The sequence below is a fragment of the Patella vulgata genome, chromosome 3 (assembly GCF_932274485.2).
Source record: "Patella vulgata chromosome 3, xgPatVulg1.2, whole genome shotgun sequence".
In the NCBI taxonomy this organism is placed as follows: Eukaryota; Metazoa; Mollusca; class Gastropoda; family Patellidae; genus Patella; species Patella vulgata.
The window spans coordinates 60,557,092-60,571,901 of NC_065881.2; the positions used below are offsets into that span (position 1 = coordinate 60,557,092).

Genomic DNA, 14,810 nt, shown 5'->3' on the forward strand with positions numbered 1-14,810 from the left:
GCTTGTGGACCCCATAGAGGTCACAATCAATTTTTATCCGATTTAAAAAAAACCGTTACAATATATCACCGTTACACCCTATATAATGGTCGTAAAAATCGGACCGAAACTGACCGCCCCTCGTTCGCAAATATTTTCAAAATATTGTGTATCAGGGTTGGGGAACCTCTGGAGGTCCCAGTTTTCATCTGATTTTGATTATACTTAAAATGCATCTTAATAACCCACAGATCTCGGTTTCTTTCCATATTCGCGCATATCAGACCATAACTTCCTGAATTATGGCCCCTGAAAAATACGAAAAATTGCATTTTTAACTTGTGGTCCCCATAGAGGTCACAATTTTTATCCGATTTAATACAAGCGTTACAATATATCACCATTACACCCTAAGGATGGTTGAGTTCGAATTTCATAAAAATCAGACCAAAACTGCTGGACAAAATGGCCGCACCTCGTACGCAAATAGTGTAAATCAAAGTTGTGGGACCCTCTAGAGGCCACAATTTTGATCCGATTGTGATGAAACTTGAAACACGTTTATAACCCAAAGATCTCGGTTCCTCTCAATATTCGCGTATATCGGATCGTAACTTCCCGAATTATGACCTCTGATTGTACGCAAAATCGCGTTTTTAGCTTGTGGTCCCTCTAGAGGTCACAATTATTATTCGATTCAAAAACACGTTCGAATATATGACCGTTACACCGAAAATACTGACCACTAAGGGTGTCCAGAAGCTAAAAACAAACAATTATGGACGGACGGACAGGGACGACGACATATGTCCACATGAAAGGTTGGACGTATAAAGATTGTGACCTGGGGAACCTAAAGCTAACCAGCGGCTGCCAGGCAGGATACGCCCACATTTTCGAGAGATGGATAGAGAACAAGCTAAAAAGAAAGCGATTTTTCGTACAATCAAGGGGCCATAATTCAGGAAGTTACGTTCCGATATGCACGAATATCGAAAGGAACCGAGATCTTTGGATTATAAACTTACATTTCAAGTCAATTTTGGGCCGATTTTCACGAAATTCGAACTCAGCCGTCCTTAGGGTGTAACGGTAATATAATAATGCGGTTTGTTTAAATAGGATAACAATTATGACCTCTAATGGGTCCACAAGCTAAAAACGTGATTTTTCGTACAATCAGGGGCCATAATTCAGGAAGTTACGGTCCGATATGCGCGAATATCGAAAGGAACCGAGATCTTTGGGTTATCAACTTACATTTCAAGTTTCAACAAAATCGGATAAATATTGTGACCTCTATAGTGTCCACAAGCTAAAAACGTGATTTTTCGTACAAACAGGGGCCATAATCCATGAAGTTTCGATCCGATACATGCCAATATCGAAAGGAACCGAGATCTTTTGGAGATAAATCTATATTTCAAGTTTCGTCAAAATCGGATAAGAATTGTGACTTGTAGAGTGTCCACGGACAGGGGCGACGACAATATGCGTCCACATGAAAATGTGGGCGTATAAAAACGCAATTTTTCGTACAATCAGGGGCCATATTCAAGAAAGCAGGGTCCGATATGCGCGAATATTGCAAGAAATCTAGATCCTTTGGTAATAACCATACGTGTCACGTTTAATCGAAATCGGATAAAATAAATTGTGAGATCAAGATGGTCCACAACCTTGTTATTATACATACTTTTACACTATATTGTCGGGGGGTTTCACTCAAATGTCATTACGGTGTAACGGTGATATATTTGAATGGTGTTTAAATTCGGATAAAATTGTAACCCCTAGAAGATCCACAACCTTGATATTGAATACATTTACACTATTTGTTTACGTGGGGCGGCCATTTTGTCAGGCAGTTTCGGTTTGATTTTCACGAAATTCGAACTCAACCACCATTAGGGTGTAACGGCGATATATTTGAACGGATAAAAATTGAAACCTATAGAGTATCATCAAGCTCAAAACGTAAATTTTAGGGTGTGCTATGAGGGACATTTTGTCCGGACAGCGGCGCTACGACTTACTCTTATATCAAATTCTAACGTCAACTGTCATTATGGTGTAACGGTGATATTATATTCCAATGGATTTTAAAATCAGATAAAATCGTGACCTCTAGAGGATCCAAAAGCTATAAACACGATTTTTCGTACAATCAAGGGCCATAATAATAATACATTAAGTTACGGTCCGATATGCGCCAATATCGAAAGGAACCGTCAACTATGGGTTATTAACATACATTTTAAGTTTCATCAAAACCCGATAAATATTGTGAACTCAAAGAGTTTCCACAAGCTAAAATAAAAACATGAAGTTACGGTCCGATACATGCCAATATCGAAATGAACCGAGATCTTTTGAATATAGACCTATGTATCAAGTTTCAGCAAAACGGATAAAAACTGTTACCTGTCGACAGTCCACAACCAAATTGTGGGCGGACGGATATGTGCGACGAGAATATACGTCCACGTGAAAATGTGGGCACATAAAAATTAGTGATTAGTAATTTATAAGCCCCTAAAAATCAAAATAAGGTACTTAAGGGAAAAGGTGATTTAAGGGAATAGGAATATGTTCAAAATAAAGATGAAAGAAATCATTTGAATTTGCAACTAGAAAATGTTCAAAGTAATCAAGTAGAAAAGGAAATCAGGTTTGAAACAAAAGTAGGTAAGACGTGTACTGATTACGTGACGTATGGGCAGTTTCCATACAACTCTTGTCATTAGCAACATCTGTTACGAATGTAAACGAGATAATTAGGACTGTCCTTGAAGGTATTGCCCATACAGGAAGCTATAACATCTACCCTCAACTTCAACAATTAAGTCATCTCAGACCGAGCCACAGACTATTAGTCAAATTCAAACAACAGAAACTTTATTACATGAATCAGACACCACTTTTCACTTTGATGGCACCGGAAGACGAATTAACGAGTTTTCAAACTATTATAAAAGATAAACACACATTTTCACAGGTTTCAGGCCTTGCAAACTCTTATTTAGAAACATTAAACAAACTCTTATTTAGAAACATTAAACAGTCTTTTATCTGAAATATTAAGTACAATAACTGATGATGTACGGGTAAATAAACAAAAGACGTTTGTTTCTTTTATGCTGTCTAATGAAACAAACAAGCCAACAGTGAGGCTGATGTCCCCCGCCGAAATAGGAAAATAATTAGAGAGTTATTGTGTTCCAAAGTCTCAGCAAATCAAATTGCTTATCGCTCTGCTTAATCTGAGCAGAAAATGCTCATTATCGATCTTAGTCAAGGTATTACTGTAATGAAACTATACACCAAGTTTCATCACTCTCACTTAATTAGAACTAAAGTTATAGTGTCCCAAAGCATCAACCAATCAAATTGTTTATCTCTGCTTACCCTAAGCGGAACGGACAGACAAACAGACAGACGGACGAACCCATTTTAATAGTTCCCTGCTTTCTTCGAAAGGCGGGGGACAATAAGCATGAACATTTACTCAATTCGAAGATCAACCAATCAAATTGTTTATCTCTGCTTACCATAAGCGGAACGGACAGACAGACAAACAGACAGACGGACGAACCCATTTTAATAGTTCCCTGCTTTCTTCGAAAGGCGGGGGACAATCAAAGTAGGAGAGTTATTGTTTTCCAAAGTCTCGACCAATCAAATTGCGTATCGCTCTGCTTACCCTGAGCAGAAAATGCTCATTATCAAACTTAGTCAAGGTATTACTGTAATGAAACTATACACCAAGTTTCATCAATCTCACTTAATTAGAACTAAAGTTATCGTGTCCCAAAGCATTAACCAATCAAATTGCTTATCTCTGCTTACCCTAAGCTGAAAATGCTCATCTTCGAACTCCATCAAGGCATTGACCTAATCAACACATACACCAAGTTTGAACATTCTAGCTCAATTAGGAAGAGAGTTATCGTGCCCCAAAGTATCAACCAATCAAATTGCTTATCTCTGCTTACCCTAAGCGGAAAATGCTCATCTTCGAACTCCATCAAGGCATTGACCTAATAAACACATACACCAAGTTTGAACATTCTAGCTCAATTAAAAGTTATCGTGTCCCAAAGCATCAACCAATCAAATTGCTTATCTCTGCTTACCCTAAGCGGAAAATGCTCATCTTCGAACTCCATCAAGGCATTGACCTAATCAACACATACACCAAGTTTGAACATTCTAGCCCAATTAGGAAGAGAGTTATCGTGTCCCAAAGCATCAACCAATCAAATTGCTTATCTCTGCTTACCCTAAGCGGAAAATGCTCATCTTCGAACTCCATCAAGGCATTGACCTAATAAACACATACACCAAGTTTGAACATTCTAGCTCAATTAGGAAGAGAGTTATTGTGTCCCAAAAAGTGTGACGGACAGACAGACGGACAGACAGAAGGACAGACAGACGGACAGACAGACAGACAGACAGACGGACGAACCCATTTTAATAGTCCCCTGCTTTCTTCGAAAGGCGGGGGACAATTATTATGACTGGTCGTCATAGAGTTTTAAATCGTTTGAATAATCAAGGGGTGGAACCTGTAGATCACACTAGCCCCAGTTTTCAGATTAGGCAAGTATGATTCAAATCGCTGGTACATACCATGGACTTCATGTGATATCTAATTTAGATGCCATTGCTTCAAAATCATTAAAAATAAACGAAGAGATAGCTCTTGAAACTCGGTCAAAGTTAACGCTAGAACGTTTGATTTGGTTTTTGAAGCCTCGCAGACTTTTACACGTACTGGTAATCCGTGATCTTGTTGCGCCGAGAACTTGACAGATTAACTTGTCAATGGAAAAATCACATTATTTCATTTCTTCATCATCGTTTTAATGTCCGTTTTATAGATGGTGTTGCAATGTTTTATCATAGAAATCACATTCCGGATATTTTAAATGGTTTTAAATGTTAGTTAAAATGAACCTCCAGCTTTAAAGAAAGTGAGTAATATATTTAAGGTTATGAAGATAATGCAATGTCATCATTTTAAGTTCAGTCATAGCTATCTATATATAAATCAACACGAATATGATAACACTATGGGTGATTACTATTGTAAACTTATACGTGGAAATTGTTATCTTTTCATTCAATACGTATCATTTCAAGTTTAGTAATAGCTATTTATAAATGAAAATGTCATAGGGTTTGGACAGTGATAACTATGTGTATATAGTTGATAACTAACTAGTAGTTAATAAAAAAAAGTAGATTATGGATGAAATACGGTTTAAGTGCTACATGAACCGGGCTAAAAGAGACGGACATACGCCCTGCGTTGTTATATGAAAGTGATTTGGTGCATTAAATGACTTAAACATGCATCAGGCAGGAGCTAATTCTGCCCATTGTGGATCTTTCTTTAGGCCTTAAATGTTATATAAACTATTAATAAGAAGTTTATTAATATGACAAGCCTATTATCAACTCTATGGACAATCGGGTGTTTTTCATTTTCAACGGATAAATTTGGTCGACATTTTCAACATATTTCCTTTACGTTATCCAGCTCTTTATCTAAATCTTACATAATGCATCTCTACTTCGCGTAAACCCGGTCTTCACTTAACACTGAATATTAATAGGATTAATTGTCCTCTCATGAATGCTTCACACCAAATTTGAAAAAGAATATGTAGCCCCCATTGCATTCAAAAGATGTACGAAAGTTCCCAGAACGCTGATTATCGACAGGCTTTTAATGGATGAAAATCTATCTTCGTTGAACACTTGGCGTGTTCAGATAAATCAAGTTTCGAAAAATAATGTCTTAAACGATGGTATGTCTTCAAGTAAAATAGTAGACTTCTTGGAATATCAATGCAACAAGTCTGAAGATTCACAGGGTGATTATAGAGGGGTAGATTACAGGCAGTCACATAGCATTGGCTAAATGCACGTGGCAGCCTTTTCAGATTAATATCTCTTGATATAATCTTTGGTTCATTGTTTTAAATAAATTAATTACCCTCATCAATTAAGTTGGCTACCATCTTGAAAGAGTTATGTCTACCAATACTGTATTTCCTCTTTGAAGCAGAACTAAATGATTAACTAAATCTAATGGATGTCAATTAGGCCCTAAGCACCAAGACCATGGCAGGTTTAGACCCGACGTGACCGCTACTGACTAATCAGATGTGTTCGATGAGTTAAAACTTAATCTCATCGGGATCAGGATCTTTGGGTTATGAACATACATGTCAAGTTTCATCTATATCGGATAGACGTGGGTGTCCACAAGCTAAAAACGTGTTTTTTCGTACATTCAGGGGCAATAGTCCATGCCAATAGCGAAAGGAGCTGCATGAGAGCTTTTGTACATAAATCTACATGTCAAGTTTCGTCAAAATCGGATAAGGATTGTGACCTGTAGAGTGTCCACAACTGATGGGCTGGGCAACAATATACATCAACACGAAAAGAAAGCTATGTACATAAGTTTAAAATACAACACCGACAATTGGGTTGAGATGCAGAAAACTCTTTTCATAAAGAAAAAACGAAGCAATGTCACAAAGTTGCTTTTTCTTGAGAAGATCGGTTACCAAACAGACTGAAGAACAAATCTGGTTCCGTGCACACGAATCAAAACCATACCGTAATACAATTTACAACCCCTCTTGGAGAGATATAAACTTTGGGGTTCTCGAGACTGTAAAATGACCCAGAATCTTAAGTGAATCAAAGTACGCTGTCCCGATTTCTTATCTAAGTTAATAAACAATTTGTCACGTGGAATTTCATCAATAACCAGTATAAAATGCGAGACTTACTATGATAAAATTGTATCGTTGGAAAGGTACATATATTTTAGGTTCAACTGATAAACTAAGAAATCAGTTCAAAATGATGTTAATCGTGTTTGCAACATTGGCTGCTTTTGCTGGTGCCGAGCCAACGAAACCTGGATGCTGTGTGCCACCCCAGTGGGAAGGAAGGCAAGGCTCCATAATTGGAACGGTTACTAAAGGCTCTACGTCTGTAACCAATGTAAGTATTATTTTCATTTAGATCCCGATTAACCATATAATAACACTAGTAATCTGATACCATTGACTTATGAAACTGGACTATTTTGTAATGACAATATTTGTCATTAAATCAAATAAGTGGTCATTGTTATAAACTAATGTTTAGTATGTATAGAAAGTGGTTAGGAATTAGCAGGTAAATAATTAGCTGCAAAAGAACTCACTACTGCTAACCCGAGCAGAAAATGCTCATTACCAAACTTAGCCAATGTTTTAGTGAATTAGAACCAAATTTATCGTGTCCCAAAGTATTATCCAGTCAAATTGCATATCTCTGCTTAGCCTAAGCATAAATTGCCCGTCGTCTATTGAACGCCTACACGAAGTTTGAACATTCTACCTGAATTATGTTCCAAAGTCTCGACCACTCAAATTATTTATCGCTCTGCTTACCCAGAGTCGAAAATGCTCATTATCGAACTTAGTCAAGTTCCATCACTGTGACTTAATTGGAACTGAAGTTAACGTGTCATATTCACCTACATCAAATGTGAACATTCTATCTTAATTAGGAGAGTTATTATGTCCCAAAAAGTGTGACGGACAGTCAGACAGACGGACAAACATAACCATTTTAATAGTCCCTTGCATTATTCGAAAGACGGGGGGTGGGGGCAATAAAAATTCTAGTAATAAAGCATGCAAGAGCTAAATCTGCCTATTTAGTTCTTAAATGTTACATAAACTATCAATTAAAAATGTATTAACATGACAAGACAATAACCAAGTCTAGATACCATTGGATAGGTCCGATTTTAAGTATCTTAGGACAGTTCAGACATTTAATGATCTAATCTGAAGCGAGGCTAAGCTTCGAACAACCAGTACAGTAGTTACAATCGGTGCACTTAACTTGTCAACCCTTCCAAGGCTAATGTCTTCGCTCAGAATGAAGTAATTTGAAGAAACTTTGAATATATGCATTTTGCACTACTGTTATATTAAGAATTTTAGATGAATCTTACATGGTGTATCTATCTGTAAGTGAATTGTATATTATTCACGTTTCCCGATAGCCTGCATGCATATTCCAACCGTGGGTAGTTCTTTGGACCAAATATATCTGTGTAGTCAATTCGACCATATATATATATATATAACGAACAATATAATATGACATATCAATAGATTTATAATGATGGTATATGCATATTTCAGGCCAACTATTTTATGTCATACGACGAAACCAACCAAAGATTATATTACGAAACAGAAACTGAGACAGAAGGCGTGACACAATATTTAAAAATCATACAAAATTATGCAAAGGTAATCGTAGTTTCATCAGCTGGTCTTGGCGCATTACTAATTCAATATTAATTCGGAGATTTATTTGTTATATACGTGCAATTTATCTTATTAGCAACACCAGTATACATTCAAATTATTTTAAAATTGAATCTAGCATTCACATCTAGTCTTCAAACTTATTGGATACATCGTACATCTTTTCATAAAGCCTGTCACCCTTTGATATGCTAGTCTCTCTTTTTCAATTTTCAACCCAGGGAATGCAATACGTTATTGATCTTCAAAAGCAAAACTGTTCATCTTTCCCGATTGGTGAACAATTCCAAAAGATTTGCTTGCCAGGTAAGAAAATTTATAACACATAGTTCAGCTAGTTGGTGGTAGTATGTTAAACCCTATTTCATTTCATTTACTTCATAAGTTTGGATATATCCTTACTCTTATAAACGGTTCAGTTAAACAGGGGTGGATTAAGGGATGTCGTAGATCAGATTTAGAGCCATTTGAGGAATGACCAGACACCGAATTCAGAGCCCTGCACATTCATCTAATACGGCTACTTCAAGAAGGATACGAAAACAGTAATTCAGGAGTATTATAGACGCCGCCTTTGTCGAATATAACTATTGTATGCCCACGAGATTCGATTTAATGTCGTATTTGTAGTGTTAAATGAATAGAATTATTTCTTTGAGTGGAATTTGTATTATATTTACCGAGGTAAATTCATATTTGGAAATGTGAATGCACGTGTCAAACTATACTACAAAATAACATCCACATCTACTATGAATTTTTCCTTTTACTGGCTTATTTCTCTCTGGTCACAGACACATATCTATTCATACCTGGTGAAGTAATCTGTCGGAGTTTGCATTGATACCAATATTAATTTAAGAAGGAAAGGCAATGCAAACACCTAACGTAATTGTGTTTGGAGTATCTACCTTTAAAGTGATAACTTGTATGGATTGACGATTCATATGATAGATGCATGTACATTTGTTTATTTCTAGCCAATGCAACATTAGCCGGAAAGATATATTTCGGTATTGGCACTAATCGGTTTGATGCAGTCTCATATACATATTATACTCATGGAACTAACGTAACTGTGGTAGGAACACCTGATGATTGTATTCCTGTAATAGATGTTCTTAGGGTGAAAGACAGTAGTATGGGAAGTAAGTGTTCTCGTTTTGATAATTATCAATGTACATATATTGTTGTCAACGTATGGCCAGATTCACCTAATTCATTCCTTGTGCATTATTAGGGTTCTTTTCTTTAATGACAAGAATATCCGCGTAGTAATCCTTGCTCATGTCGTAAGCTGTATATCTATATAAATAAAATCAAAGATCTTTGTGTGCATGTTCGCCGTGATCCACCCCCACATGTGGTATCAAATTAACCAGAATGACCCCGTGAATGTTTAGACTATGATTCCGTTCAATGTGGGTCCCGGGTGAAGCAGGGTATCCCACTTAGTATATAATACTTTTAAAAATGCTAGTTCATATTAATATTCTTTCTTTCCGGATTTGCTTTCCGGCATAAATTTATTCATAGGCGAGCTAATAAAAATCTGAAGTAATGACCCCTATTCCTATATAGCTGGAAAGAAATCAAGTCTTTTTTCCCGATCTTATGTTTTTTTGTTGGATATTTCTGATTTTGTACATTATAGCCGCACAGATGACATTCACTGGATTTGTTGATCTTACAGTGGGTATTCGCGATCCATCTATATTTAATGTTCCGTCTATATGTAAACAGGTATTACAAGACTTTAATTCATCGATTGTTCGAAGCTATTATTTTCTCATTTCGAAGCTTCATTGGTACTTATCTTTATTTAGTTTCAAAACACATTGTGTAAGTTCTAATTTTGATAGTCCAAAATAAATAATTATTGAATTACCAATTCAGTATTCTTTTGCTGCCATTTCCTAAATCTCCAGTATTTGTTGAAACAATAGTTTGTCCTCTCAAACCCCGACTGCCCAGTTTTGACTTGAACCGTGTATTCCACCAGTGAACAGTAATAAAACCGGGACCGCATTGTGGACGGGTATCAATGAACAAGCCGCATCTATAACTGTCTTTGTTTTCTTTTATTCCAGGTGGACCCTTCAATATTTAAGTCTATTACAAGGAAAGGAGGTTTTTTCAGATTCTAGACAAACAGCATCAGTATCTTCTACCATAAAGATACAAACACTAAAGTTCATAAATAAATTTGTAGTTATGGTAAAGTTTTTTTTTTGTTTTTCGGTGTACATTTATCAGATTCACCTAAAATGTCACAGGAAAGAAAAAATGTACCACCCTTGAATAAAAGGGCATTCATTCAACCATCGGAATTTATCAGAAAAAATACGAAAATAGCTTCCGATTCTGGAAACCCTGAATCCCACATGTTCCTGAAGCAACGACTGAGTTTTATAACATCTGGGCGTTGCTAGATTATTTCACAATTCTCGAACTTATAGCGACGTTACCTACAGACACAATAACAGTAGCGCCCAATCAGAGGTTGTGACATCGCGACCTCCACGGAAACCTTGACATTAAACGAACCTTGAACTTTGCAACTACAGGTAGACATTTTAGCTTGATAGCGCGAGACTTGGTATTCAACAGGCCAACCGTGAGGCCGAAATCCCAAAATAAAGAGATGACACATTAATTGCACATTTTTTTTTTCAAAAGTATCGAGCAATCAAACTATACACTAAGTTTCGTCACTCTCTATCAGATAGAATCAAGATTATCTTGTTCCAAAGCATCGACCTATGAAATTGAATAGCTCTGCTTAGCTTCAGCTCGAAATGTTAATCATTGAACTCAGTCAAGACATTCAACTAATGAGCATCTACATCAAGTTTAAACATTCTACCTCAATTATAAGCAGGGTTGTTCCAAAGTCTTGACCAATCAAATTGCTTATCGCTCTTTAGCCTAAGCAGAAAATTCTCATCATCGAACTTAGTCAAGGTAATGATATAATGAATCTATATTCGCTGTTTCATCGCTCTCAATTCATTATAACCAAGGTTATCGTGTCCCAAACCATTAACCAATCAGATTGCTTATCGTAAGCAGACAATGTTCATCATCGATCTCCATCAAGGCGTTCACCGAATGAACGCCTACACCAAGTTTGAACATTCTACCTCAATTAGAAGGAGAGTTTTTGTGTTCCAAAGTCTCGACCAATTAAATTGCTTATCGCTCTGTATACCCACAGCAGAAAATGTTCATTATCGAACTTAGTCATGGTATTATCCTGAGCAGAAATTTTATATATATATATATATATATATAAATAAAAAAATCCGTCCAGATAAAAAAATATATATATATTATAGAAAAGTAGGAAACAATTGTCCAACGAAAGTTGGGATCAAATCGTCAAAGTCCACTACTCTAGATTCCTTCAACCAGTCGCAATACACTAGTTTCGCTAGTTAGACAGTCGAGTCTATCAACGTGGCCCTCCACATGAGTTATCTTAACCCCGATCGTCTAACTAGCGAAACTGGGAATCAAGCAATGATATAATTATAAACCAGCGGTTGCCAGGCAAGACACGGCCATATTTGGCAAGAGATAGACTGAACAAGCTAAATAAGCGATTTTATCTAAAATCAGGGGCAATAACCAAGGAAGTTACAATCCGATGGCGATACTCGCAAGTATCAAAACATCCCAGATCTTTGGCATATAAACATATTTTAAGTTTCATTGAATACGGATAAATAAAAAAATGTGACCTCTACATGGTCCACAACCTATTTGCGTACGAGGATTGGCCATTGTCAGTCCGATGTTCATGAAACTCGAACTCAACTGTCATGATAGTGTAACGGTGATAAATTTAAACGTTTTTTTCATCGGGTAAAACTTGTTACCTCTGGGAGAACAAGCGAAAACACGATTTTCATACATTCATTGGCCATAATCCAGAAAGTTACGGTTTCATATCCGCGAATATCGACAGGAACCGACATCGTTGGGATATAATCATATATTTTAAGTTTCATCAATATCGGATACAAATTGTGACCTCTAGAGAGGGTCCACAACTTGGTATTACATACTTTTACACTATTTGCGTACAAGGAGCAGCCATTTTGTCCGGGAGTTTCGGTCAGATTTTCACTCATTCGTCATTAGGTTGTAACACTGAATCGGATAAAAATTGTGACCTTCGTACAATCAGGAAGTTGCAGTCCGATATGCGTGAATATCGAAAGGAATCAAGATCTTTGGGTAGTAAACATACATTTTCAGTTTCTTCAAAATCGGATAAAAATTCTGACATCAAGGTGTCGACAAGCTACAAAAGTGATTTTCATTCAAACAGGGGCCATATTCCATGAAGTTACGGTCCGATAAAAATATATCGAAAGGAACCGAGATATATCGGATAGAAATTGTGATCTCTAGTGTCCATAAGCTAAACACTTGATTTTTCGTACAATCAGGGACTATAATCCATAAATTTTCATTAGCAACCACTTTACAGACCTAATAAATACAACCTTAAGTATGAAAAAAAAAATGGTAAAATGCATCACTATGGTTTATTACACTGCGATGTTCTATCACGATTTCACAAGTGGGTATGAAGCATATACACATAAATAAATAAAAAGCTTTCATTCTTCGAGTATGTCTGGTTTGTGACACACAATATCTTTATATTTATTATCAACAAATTTTCTGACGTGTTTGTAGAGATAGTTAAGTCTTTCACTGGAAAGTCCCAAAGGGTCAATTGAAATTGGATCACCATTGGAAAATTTAATTTTCGGAAACCATGAATAAAACGACTTTTCATCACTTTCTGAGTCCTGTTCAGCAAAACTGTCTCTGGGCGATGAGCATCAAATCTGAAAAGATAAAAAGTATAATTAATATACTGACCTTACATCAATTTGTAGAGGTTTAGATTAAAATAAACAAAGAGATAGTTGTGATATAGTAACACACAAACTCAAAAAACATTTTGAGACTAGAAAGTTATTACAAATGGAAGTACTAGTACTGAAAATAATATATAACTCATAAATTGAAAGTTAAAAAATATATGTGTTAGGTGATAGCTAAATAGATTTATCCGTGAGAATTTCTCGAGGAACAAGGTTTGATAATGGTTTCTGATAGAATGGGCCCTAGGGAAGATGTATGTAGTTTGCTACCTCTAAAACCTACGGGATAACCCCGGGAGAGCCGAAAATCCAAAATGACGGCCAAAAATTGTCTGAAATTGACCTTGGCAAACAGTGTTGGCGAACTGACCTGTGTAATATACCATAAATAAAATAAAACTAAGTACGAACAATCCAAACCATAAGACAGAATTCGAAATCCTAAAAAACGTTATAGGCAAAATAGTGTATTATAGGTTTTGGTGGTCACCGGGCCCATTTTGACAGTTTCGAAACCATCTCACAACATGGCCGTCGTCTGGTTTTTCGGCTCTCCCAGCAAACTACAAATATCTTCGTTAGGGTCCCTTTTATCTGAAACCAGAATGTTAAAACCCATTTCATTTTATTTCATACTACCCAGAAATGGTTGTAAGACTTCATTCCTTGCAGTGCTTTACAATAACCATTACAAATGAAGAGGCACTACTGTTACAAACAGGTACTACTGTCTTTCCGTCTTCTCTGCCAATTGATGAACTGTCATTCACTACATCTACAAGCAAACTCTGAGATGACACTTGAATGCTTTCTTCAGAAGTCCAAAGCACCAGTCAGGCGCAAAATTAGTATTCCCGGAAATAAGGAAACCCAGTGTTATGAACTTGTGCAAACCAACTGCTACTCCATCTAAAATATCGCCTGTCCAACCTCCTGGGTTTTCTCCAGGTCCCCCGGTTTCCTAACACTGCTAAAGACCCCTACACACAAGCGAATTATTGAAATAAAAAAAAAGAACCATATGTAAGTCCCGAAATGACCTAGTTTGTGTCGAGTGGACGGTAAACCCCATTTCTCTTCCTCTCTCACAGGCAGTTTTTGTTTTGTCCAGATTGCATGGAATGATTGGTGAAAGTTCCTAAATGCCATGTTCTTGGCAAGTCTTTTCCTTTGTGTACCATATCGTTGTACATCAATCTTTCACAATGAACGATCTCAAGTTGCTTTTCCTAGAGTTAGATGCGCTCGCATTTCTCTGCCTCGTTCACATTGGCACTCTTGAAGATCAAACTATTGTATTTCTGGCACGTCCTGCATAGATCAGTCATGGGCTTGCATATTCCATTGAAAGGACACAGTTGCTTCCAAACGTCGCAAAAGTTGCTAGACCCCATAATACGGTGACCTGAAAATATCGAAAATTTATGATCAGTTGATTCTAGACGTCGCAAAAGTTACAAGACCCCATAATACGGTGTCCTCAAAATATCGAAAATTTATAATCAGTATCATAAAAAAACAACATTTCAATACAATAAACCCATAGCCAAGAAATGAACCCAGAAAT

The 14,810-nt window shown here is 36.6% G+C and overlaps 1 long non-coding RNA gene across 1 annotated transcript; it reads left to right on the forward strand.

Annotated features, from left to right (window-relative positions):
• The first annotated feature begins 6,830 nt into the window (after positions 1-6,830).
• On the forward strand, positions 6,831-10,522 carry LOC126814242 (uncharacterized). Its single transcript, XR_007677448.1, has 6 exons — positions 6,831-7,011; positions 8,211-8,321; positions 8,561-8,645; positions 9,320-9,487; positions 9,994-10,082; positions 10,430-10,522. It is a non-coding gene; the product is annotated as an uncharacterized LOC126814242 (long non-coding RNA).
• Positions 10,523-14,810: the final 4,288 nt, after the last annotated feature.